Genomic DNA, 9,069 nt, shown 5'->3' with positions numbered 1-9,069 from the left:
GCAGGCTAAAAGGCAACGCTTCCTATTGTTACACACGTTTACCGAAAGCTTTGAAAACCCGTTTTCCCCCCCAAAACCAGCTGGGAAGTAAGAATGAAAACGAGAATTGGAGGAGGGGGGGAGGATGTAGAAGATATTTATTGGTGTTTGCAGGCTGGTTTTGTGTCCCCCCTGTGCAAAAACAGCCGGCGAGCTGAAACTTCAAATGAGCAACTCGGAGGGAGCCGGAGCGCCGGCGGCTGCGGCATCGTGGCTCCGGCGCCACGTGGCAGCTGGCTGGGATCCTGCGCGGCAATGGCAGAGCCGCGGCTCGAGCGCTCGGAGAGAGACGCGACCCGGGAGGAACATGGGGAGTGAGCGAGGCTGCCAAGGGCTCCCGATGCCGTAAACCTGCCGGGATGTGCCGGGGGCTTGGGGGAGCTGGCGGCTCTCGGTGCCGGTCACAGCCACGTCGGTGGGTGGTGGGATCTCGGGGGTGCCCCGGGCAGCCTGGGCTCTCCCGTCTCCCGCGTGCTGCAGATGTGGGTTTCAGGCTGCACCCCGCAGGAGGGATGCCCAGGAGGTTTGGGGTGACCGGGAAGCACCATCTGCCCAGACAACTCTTGTCACCAGCCAGGTATGCAGTGCTGGCACAGACCCGGGGGACACTGGTTCGCTCTCCTGGGCCACCCGGTTGCTCTGACACGTGTATAACCGCGATCTGCCCCATCCACCCCAAAGACTGGGAAAGCCATCCTCTGACTACCAAAAACTGGAAAAGCCATCCTCCAGCCATCAGCCTAACCGGGACCTTGCACCATGGTCAAGCTCGCAGTTACAAGGCTGATGACATGGCAATTAAATTACCCATTTTTTGTCTCAAGAGCCATCCCATCTGCCATGCCAGCAGTGCACCCCTCGCCAAGGCAAAGCCAGGAACAAGAGAGCCTGTGCCAGCGCTCGCCCTTCCCTGCCACCCCAAGAGTGGCTGCCAGGTCCCTGGGGTTTTGGGGACAGTTTTCCTCACAGGAGATGGGACCGAGATGTCCCCTCTGCATCAAACACAGCCAGCCACTGCTGGGGAGGGATGTCCCGGCAGGAGTTGGTGGCCCCGGTGAGGAGCCAGCGCGCGGTGCAGAGCGGAGCAGCCGCTCCGGCGCATCCAGGCCCTTGGGAAGTGCCAGCAGTTCCCACCTGGGTGATAAAGGGTTCCTGCTCCAGCCTTTCCCCGTCTGATGAGGAAAATTCACCTCCCTACACACACAGACCTGCTACACCCAAAGGAAGGATCAGTGCCAGATGGCGACATGCTGATTCCCCACCGGGATAAAGCCAATTCCCCATTGGAATTAAACCCTGCGATGGGTGATGCGAATGGGTGGGATGGCGGGAGGACGGGCAGCTCTCCTCCCCATCAGCGAGCAGCTGAGAATGGGGAACCCCCATCTGCCCCATGGTGTAAAACCAGGCAGGACGGTGCGGGGGGCACCACAGCGGGGCCTGATTTGGGTCCTGCTGCCACATGGGGTGCAGCACCCACCGCTCCCCCTGTGCCGGGTCCCCCGCGCCCTTCCCAGTCCCCATCCTAGGGGGGATCACAAAACACCTTCCCGGCCTGGCCGGCGCTAAGGAAGGGCCCTGCAGGTCTGGGTGTGCTGGAGGCGCCCCGGCACAGCTCACCGGCACCCACGGCCAGCGGGAACCACCTCGGTGTGCCTTGAAACCAGACGATGCTTTTTGCATGGCACCAAGAAGCACCCCTGTGGTCGCAGCTGAACACGGCGCTCGCCTTCGCCCCCAGCATCCCCAGCATCTCCGGCCAGCAAAGCTCTGCCGTGCCCGCTGCCGGCATGGCCGTGCCCCCCAGCACACCAGACCCACACCTAGGACCACACAACGGGGCTGCAGGCAGGAGCCCAAGCCAGGAATTATGGTCTGTACAAAAGACAATGACAGTGAATCTTGTTACTGGCTTTTCAGCAAACGTAATTCCTTTTTATTAGAAAATTAAAGGGTATGAAAAGCTTTCCAAGGCTGAAGAGCTGAAATGTGCTTTCATAAAATATGCGGCGTCTGATAAAACGGATTTGCTTGTCTGCCTGCCCTGGCCTCCTCCCCACTGGTTATTATTCCTACCAGCAAGGTGATGCCTATTGCCAAAACACCAGTCCTGGCATGGCCGTCTCTTGTCCATGGAGACCTTTGGGGACCAGCACTGCTCCCCACTACCCCGGCCATCCAGCCATGAGGCACCACGCAGGCTGCAGGGTCAGTTTTGGGGTTTTTTTTAGCTAAATAAAACTCCAAGGGGCAGTTTTTCCTCTCCAGGCTTGCAGGTTAAGGCTGAAAATGATCCAAACCACCACCCCAAACCCAGCCATGAGGATGCAGCAGTTGCAGGCAGGAGAGGTGATGCCATGCAATGGCAGACAGAAAGCGATGGGTTCCCCCAGGCATTGCACAAACAGCAACTATTAAAAACCACCTGGAGACCCCATTCCAAAGAGAGAGACGTGTCAAGCCCCGTGCGCCAACACTGATCCGCGTACAGAGGAGCCATCAGCCAGCAGGCAGCTAAGTTAATCTGAAAAATCTCATTTTCTTTAACTTTTCCCTCCCTTTCGTTCTTTCCGATAGTTCAAGTCAACCTTCCAGGTTTGCAGGGTTAAAGGTTTCTTGCCCTCTCCTGCTTGGACTTGACGAGGCAACAGTCACAGGCAGTGCCGCCTTTTCCACCTTCCGTGGGCAGAACGCCCCTCGCCAGCGTCCACGGACACGGACCACAACACCACGGCCTGGATCGACCCTCCACGTTCTGTATTTCCATTGCCAGGGTCAGTTTTGCCTCTGCAAGTCCCTGGGGATGAACAGCAGTGGGACGCATCCACCCCCATGATCAGCATGGCCAGGGGATGGGGAATGGGGACATTGCTGTCACCACCGCGCTGGCAGGTGCAGGGCAGGCACCCTCTGATAGTTTGTCACCCTTGGCATGGGGAGGTGAAACAATGTCCCCTGGGTGCCACCAGGGAGATGACGCCTCGTCTGGGTGAGGTCCCAGCAGCCCTGGCCACTGTCCCCAAATCATTCCAGCTCTGATGATGTGACACAGGGACAGGCAGTGAGGGGACGGCAGCACCGCTGGCATGAACCTGCTGCGGTGTGTGGGACAAGCCACTGGACATGGGGCAGGTGGGGACGGGGACAGGCAGCACCCAGCCACCTCCCCATCACCGTGCTGGGCACCAGCATCGCCGCTGCGGGGAGAAGTGACCCTGGCAGTGACACCGCTTGTGCCACGGGACCACGCGACCCCACATGCCCTCTCCATCCCCTCGCAACCAGCTGCGACACAACCCAGCTATGGCAGCTTCTCGTTTCCAACCCCACCCGCCCCGGTGGCTGCGGCCTCCCGGTGCCGCCGGCAGCGCCGCGCGTGTTGCGGCCCGGCCGGCTATTACCAGAGGAAGAGCCGTAACGCTACAGCAAACCTCCCCGCTCAGCCCTGCTACAAATCAGGGTCAGGCGGCAGCGCTGTTAGACAGAGCCTGCCGCTACGTGCTCCTGCTCCTAATGTCCTCCCCACCACGCTTCGCGGGGACGCAGTGGAGAGCGGCGCGGCCAGACGGCAACTTGGCCCCGCTGCCCACCCAGGGCATCCCGACCCGACCCCCCCATCGCCGTGCTGGCTCAGAACCGTGTGTCCCCAGCCCGCCAGCAGCAATGGGGGTTAACGCCGGGGAGGCATAGCCAGGGATGTGTTTTTTTTATTTTCCCCCAGGGCTGCTCTGGCTTTACCTTTAACATCTGCAAATGTGGTTAAAAGTTTGCTGTGCCTATTTTTAGAGCCTCTCACCACATGCGATTTCTCCATCGTGAGACAGGAAACGCAGATGAGGTTTGCTCGCCACGGCGCTGCTTTCTCCTCCCCGGACGGCCCCCGAGCTCCTCTGATCTGCGCCGCACTGCCACGACACCGGCCCCATGGTCCCCAACTCCCGGCGAGGGAACCGCATCCTGCAGCAGCAGCTGCGAGCCAGGAGAGCTGTGTTCATGCCACCAGCTTGCCCTGTGCCTCAGTTTCTCCAAAGCGACAGCATTTGGCTTCGCTGCCGAGCCCAGAGGAGCACTAAGGGTTTGGCAGCTGCTGCATCTCCTCAACCACGGGATGCACCGATCATTGGCACCGGGCACAGGTGCCAGCAAAGAGACCCGCGTGGGGATGCCCACCACCCACCCTCATGCCCACACATGCTGCTCTGTGTGTCTCCACCATTCTGCTTAACATGAAATGCTTTGAATCCGAAGTGGATCTCGGCTGCCCGGATGCCACCGGCCCTTCTGCCGCCTGTCACAGCCCCGTGCCTGAATCCATGGCACGGGGTTGACAGCCCGCGAGCGCGGCTGCGGCTGGGCGGCGCGGGTACCTGCTGTTTGAATGTCAACACCTCATTTATACATCTTGATTGGCTCTCATCAGCCATGCTGCGTTACACCTGATTGCTCCGAGCCCGCGCGGGGTGCCAGACTGCAGCGCGTAATTTCATTTAATTGGCCCTCCATCCGAAGCAAAACAGAAATAGAGGAATAAAGAAACAATAAAGCATCATCATCCCCCTAAAAAAATTAAAATCTCTGCGTATTCGGGGCTGGTTTTATTTTGCAAGCACGAGCAGACTGTGCCGCGGGCAGTGGGAATCCCTTCCCGGCGGTACCGGACCCCACGCGAGTCGTGAGATGCTCTGCCACCCTAAGGGTTCGGCGCGCTCGTGCTCCCCTCGTCCCACACTGAGCCCCGTGCTCGTGTCACGCTCGCCTGTGCTCCCTCTCCCGCCTGCTCTCGCAAACCACTGAGGCTGAAATTTCAATTAAGAAAGAGAAATAATTACCCGCCGCTCCACATTTCCTCTAAAATGGTAGCCAACGCCAGCAAGCCGAGTCACCGCCTCCCGCCACGTCCTGGCGCGCGCCGGCGGGCTGGCGTTGGGCTGACATTTTCAGGATAACGTCAGCCCAGCGGCTGCTTGCCCGTGGTCACCACCACAGCCGTGCCGAGAGGTCGACACCACGCAGATGCTTGGCAGTGATGTTCGCTTCCTTGGTGAGAGTGGGGCTGCTGAGAGCCCCCACTGCACCGGCTCGACCTTGTGCCGGGTCTGACCCCTGTGCCTGATGCTGCCCATACCCGGCCATGCCCCCAGCACGGGTCCCGGTCCTGGCACCGCGGAGGGCAGCAGCCTCGGCTGCACTGGTGACACTGCCAGCACATGGGGCAGCATCAGGGAAGGGCAAGTGGACCCACCTTTGGGACACATCCCCAGCTTGGGGACACCAGCGATGTGGTTGAATCAGACGTCCCAACCCAGCACTTGCTGGGGCACCCCAGGCTGCCCAGAGCCCCTGGCAACAGCTCTGTTTGTATTCACCCCAACAATGTTCCAGAAATCACAGTTCTGGGATAGTTTTATGTTAGCACAGCCAGAGGGAGAAGAGGAACAAACGCCACTGGGGCTGGAAAGGGCACAAACCCCCTTCGGAGGATGCTGCATCATCCCAAAACTGCTCCTGCAGCTTCCCCTCGCCCGTCAGCCTGTGCTGGCTCCAGCTCACGTCCCGGTGGGTGGTATGTCCCTGTCACAGATCCCTGTGGTCTGTCCCCATCAGCACAGCCAGAGGTGTGAGATGGAAACACCAGGAGAAGGCAGAGATGGATGCTGACCTGGGCACAGGAGGCTCTACTGTCATAAGGATGAGGATGAAGATGAGGATGAGGATGAGGAAAGGAGAAGCACGATGCACAGGGCTGACCTTGGGTTTCCTGCACCTCGCAGGTCTGTGGTTCCCACCCGTACACAACATCCCAGGCTTGAGCCTCTCCTGCTCCAGCCAAGACCTCCACCAGGCACCAAACCAGCCAGAAATGCCAATGGGCTCACGCCGAACTCGCCTCGGGGAGATGCCACGTTTGGGCAGCGGAGGCCTCAGATGGAGCTCCAGGAGCGAGACCATAGTGACAGCAAGACTTGATGGGGAAATGGGCGCTCCCCAAACCCTGACAGATATAAACAAACTGCTGCCCAGTGACTCCACGACCATCAGCTTGTGCCACCATGTGCTACGGGAGCTGTGCCTTGAGTGAATGGTAATTGTGCTCCCACAGCCCTGGCTGCCCAGGGAGCTCTGTGGGTGCTGCCGGGATCCACGCTGCTGCAGGACGAGCCAGTGCGGGTGATGCAGTGTGTCCCCCAAACCTGACCCTTTGCAATCAACGGGGACAGCAGCTTATTTTCTCTGCACGTTTTCCCGTTCCTCTTCCCATAGCTGGGGGGCACAGTGAAGGCTGCAAGTCCCGTGACTCCGTCAGCAGGAGATGCAGGAGCCCTGGGCAGCGATCAAAACAACGGGGAATGCAGCAACCTCAGGTTGCAGATTAGCTTCGTTTTATAGCCAGGGAGGCAGAAATCTCCCGTGGTTCAACATCTCGCCTGAGACCACACAGGGAGCCTGGGGAAAGCCAAGGAGAGGTCGCAGGTCTCTGTGGGGCCAGAGCATCCTCTCCCTGGGGAGGGAGGGAACCTGCAGTCATTGAGACCCCGTGGCTCCGCCAACCCATTGCTGCACCCCAAAAAACTCCTAAGCAGAGCCATGCATCGCACCTCTTCCCCCTGTGACCCCAAACACCCCCCTGTAATACCGGCGGGGGCTGCAGGAACCACTTTGCCGAAGAAAGGCTCTTTAACCAAGTTTAAATGCACTTCCCTTGACTCGGTTCCCAGTTCAGCGTAGAGGAGACCCAGCTTGGCCGGCAGCCATGGTGCTCAGCTCCGCACGTCCCCACCGACAGACACATTCCTCAGCACTGCAGCTAAGTGCAGCACAGCCTTTGAGGCCTTCACCCCTCCTTCAATGATAATTTATGCCCTCTGACCCAACTCCCCCTTTTAAATCAGGCTGATCAATACAGAAATCAGACAATCCTTTTAAGAAACTATCTCATCTGATCCTTCCAGCTAATGATCCCTGCTCTTCTTACAGCTGGTTGCAGATATGTAGCTCAGGCTGCCGGGGGAAGCAGGAGGAAGAAAAGCCACCGGGCCAAATTTCTCCTTCCCCAGCCCAAGCAGGAGCAAACACCACTGACTATTTGCATGGGAGTGAAGCGGGAGATGCCAATCCCTGTCTTTTGGAAAATGGCAACACACACCGGCACTCGCTGCTGACCATGATGCTACAGGGAAGAGCTGGCTCCTAAAATCTGCTCTCTCAACAGTCTCGCTGCCGAACGTGCCCTCCTCCCAGCCCGGGAAACCTCCAAGGATATTCCCCTCCATCCTTGCTCTTCCTGCAGGCTCCAGCCTCCCAGCATGGCTTTGCATCACCTCCTCTGCAAAGAAAACCCAGCAACACAAAGCAACAGCCCCGAATTCGGTTCCTGGCTGATCCGCGGTCACCCACACCCCGTGCCACGCACAACCTGGCTCCCGGCTCCTCTGCGTGCTGAGGGGACACGGTGAGCATCGGGCATCTCCACTGCCTGACCGGCAAACCCTCGCCCCTTGTGGGGACTCTCGCTTCGTCACAGCAGCAAAAGCTCAGGGGTGCAGCCACGTTCTGCTGATGGAGGAGCTAAACCAGACCCCTGGGACAGGGAGCGATGTTGGGGGCGGCAAATCCGCGCTTGGGGAGGAGAATGGCACAGCAAATGTCCACGATGGAGCCTCCAGAAGGGCTTTATTGACAGTGGTTGCATTTCTGTTTAACTGGCAAAGGAACAGGGCTAACCAGCGAAGAGGGAAGCATCAGAGAACCTCTTAAGTCTGCAAATCAAATCAGCTCCTGGAACAAACGCACTCGGTAGCCAAATGTCCCCTTCTCCTTTGTGCGCGCTGGGCTTTTGACATTTATTATGCTGTTCGAGAACCACCCAGAAGAAGGATGTTTTTCTTGTATCTAAGGGTCACTTCTCACCCTGGCACACTCAGACAGGGATTCCTCTCCTGCCCAGGGCAGTGTCTGGCCCCCAGCATCCCCTTTTCACATGCACCTCACCCTGCAAACCACACGGGTGGCAGGATGGGACCGTTCCCCAGGGATGCTCAGCACCCTCTCCACACCCACAGGGAGCTGGGGACCAAGCTCCAAGTCTGGGCCACCTCCAAGGTCCCCCTGCACGTGTCCCCCCTCCCACCCAGCCCCTTGCTCTGAAGACAGAGAGCAGATGCAGAAGCCCACGGGGCTGCGGCAGCGCAGCGCGGTGCAGGTCCTGCCACAGCAGTCACAGTGAATTACAAGGTATTAGAGCCCCGCGCCGCCGCGCGCGCAGCAGCAGTCACGGTGAAGGACATGCTATGATAGGACTAGAGTCTCCTCCGGAGAATCCAGCCCGGTGAGAGGCGGCGGTGAGAAGAGGCCAGCCCCGTTCTATAGATCATACAGCGACAGGCAGGGTGAAGGACACGCCGTTCCAGGACGAGGTGGCGCGGGGGGTTTACCGAGCCGAAGGACGCGGTGTTTGGGGGGTACGGTCGTGCCTCGCTGGGTCAGCGAGTGCCCACGCCTTTGTGAGCCAGCAGCCGTGAACATTTTTAATTATTCTTTCCTACTTTATCGAGCATCTCATTCTCATTTACGTGCTGGCCGTCTCCACCTGAGAACGTGGCCGGTGCTGCTCCTTTCCATCACTGCTCCTGTATCCCCTCCCCACACGACCCAGATGGGGCCCAGCGGAGCCAGAGGTGCGTCCCTGGCACAGGGGACCCACCCGGTGACCGACCTGCCCTGCAGCTCCTCTGCACACGCAAAGTGACACCGAAGAGCTGGGCAGAGCCTCCCTGATGCTACATCCCTCCTCACCGGAGCACAAGCACCAAGCACCAATTTTAGCAGCTGCCATCAATGCAGCAGGAGTGGTGTCCCCTGGTGAGGCATCGAGCGGTGACTAAAAGCGGAGATGACAATAAAGCAGAGGAAGCAAGGTCTGACTGCAAAGCAGCAAACCAATCCCCCGAACCCAGCTGGGAGGCACTAACAATGCTTCCCCAATTCAGAATGGAGCCCAAGCCCTGCACGGGCAGGAGTTGGTGATGTGAA

The sequence above is a fragment of the Nesoenas mayeri genome, assembly GCF_963082525.1.
Source record: "Nesoenas mayeri genome assembly, chromosome: 15".
Lineage (NCBI taxonomy): Eukaryota > Metazoa > Chordata > Aves > Columbiformes > Columbidae > Nesoenas > Nesoenas mayeri.
The sequence above is the reverse complement of the archived record's forward strand: the minus strand, read 5'-3'. Positions refer to the sequence as shown.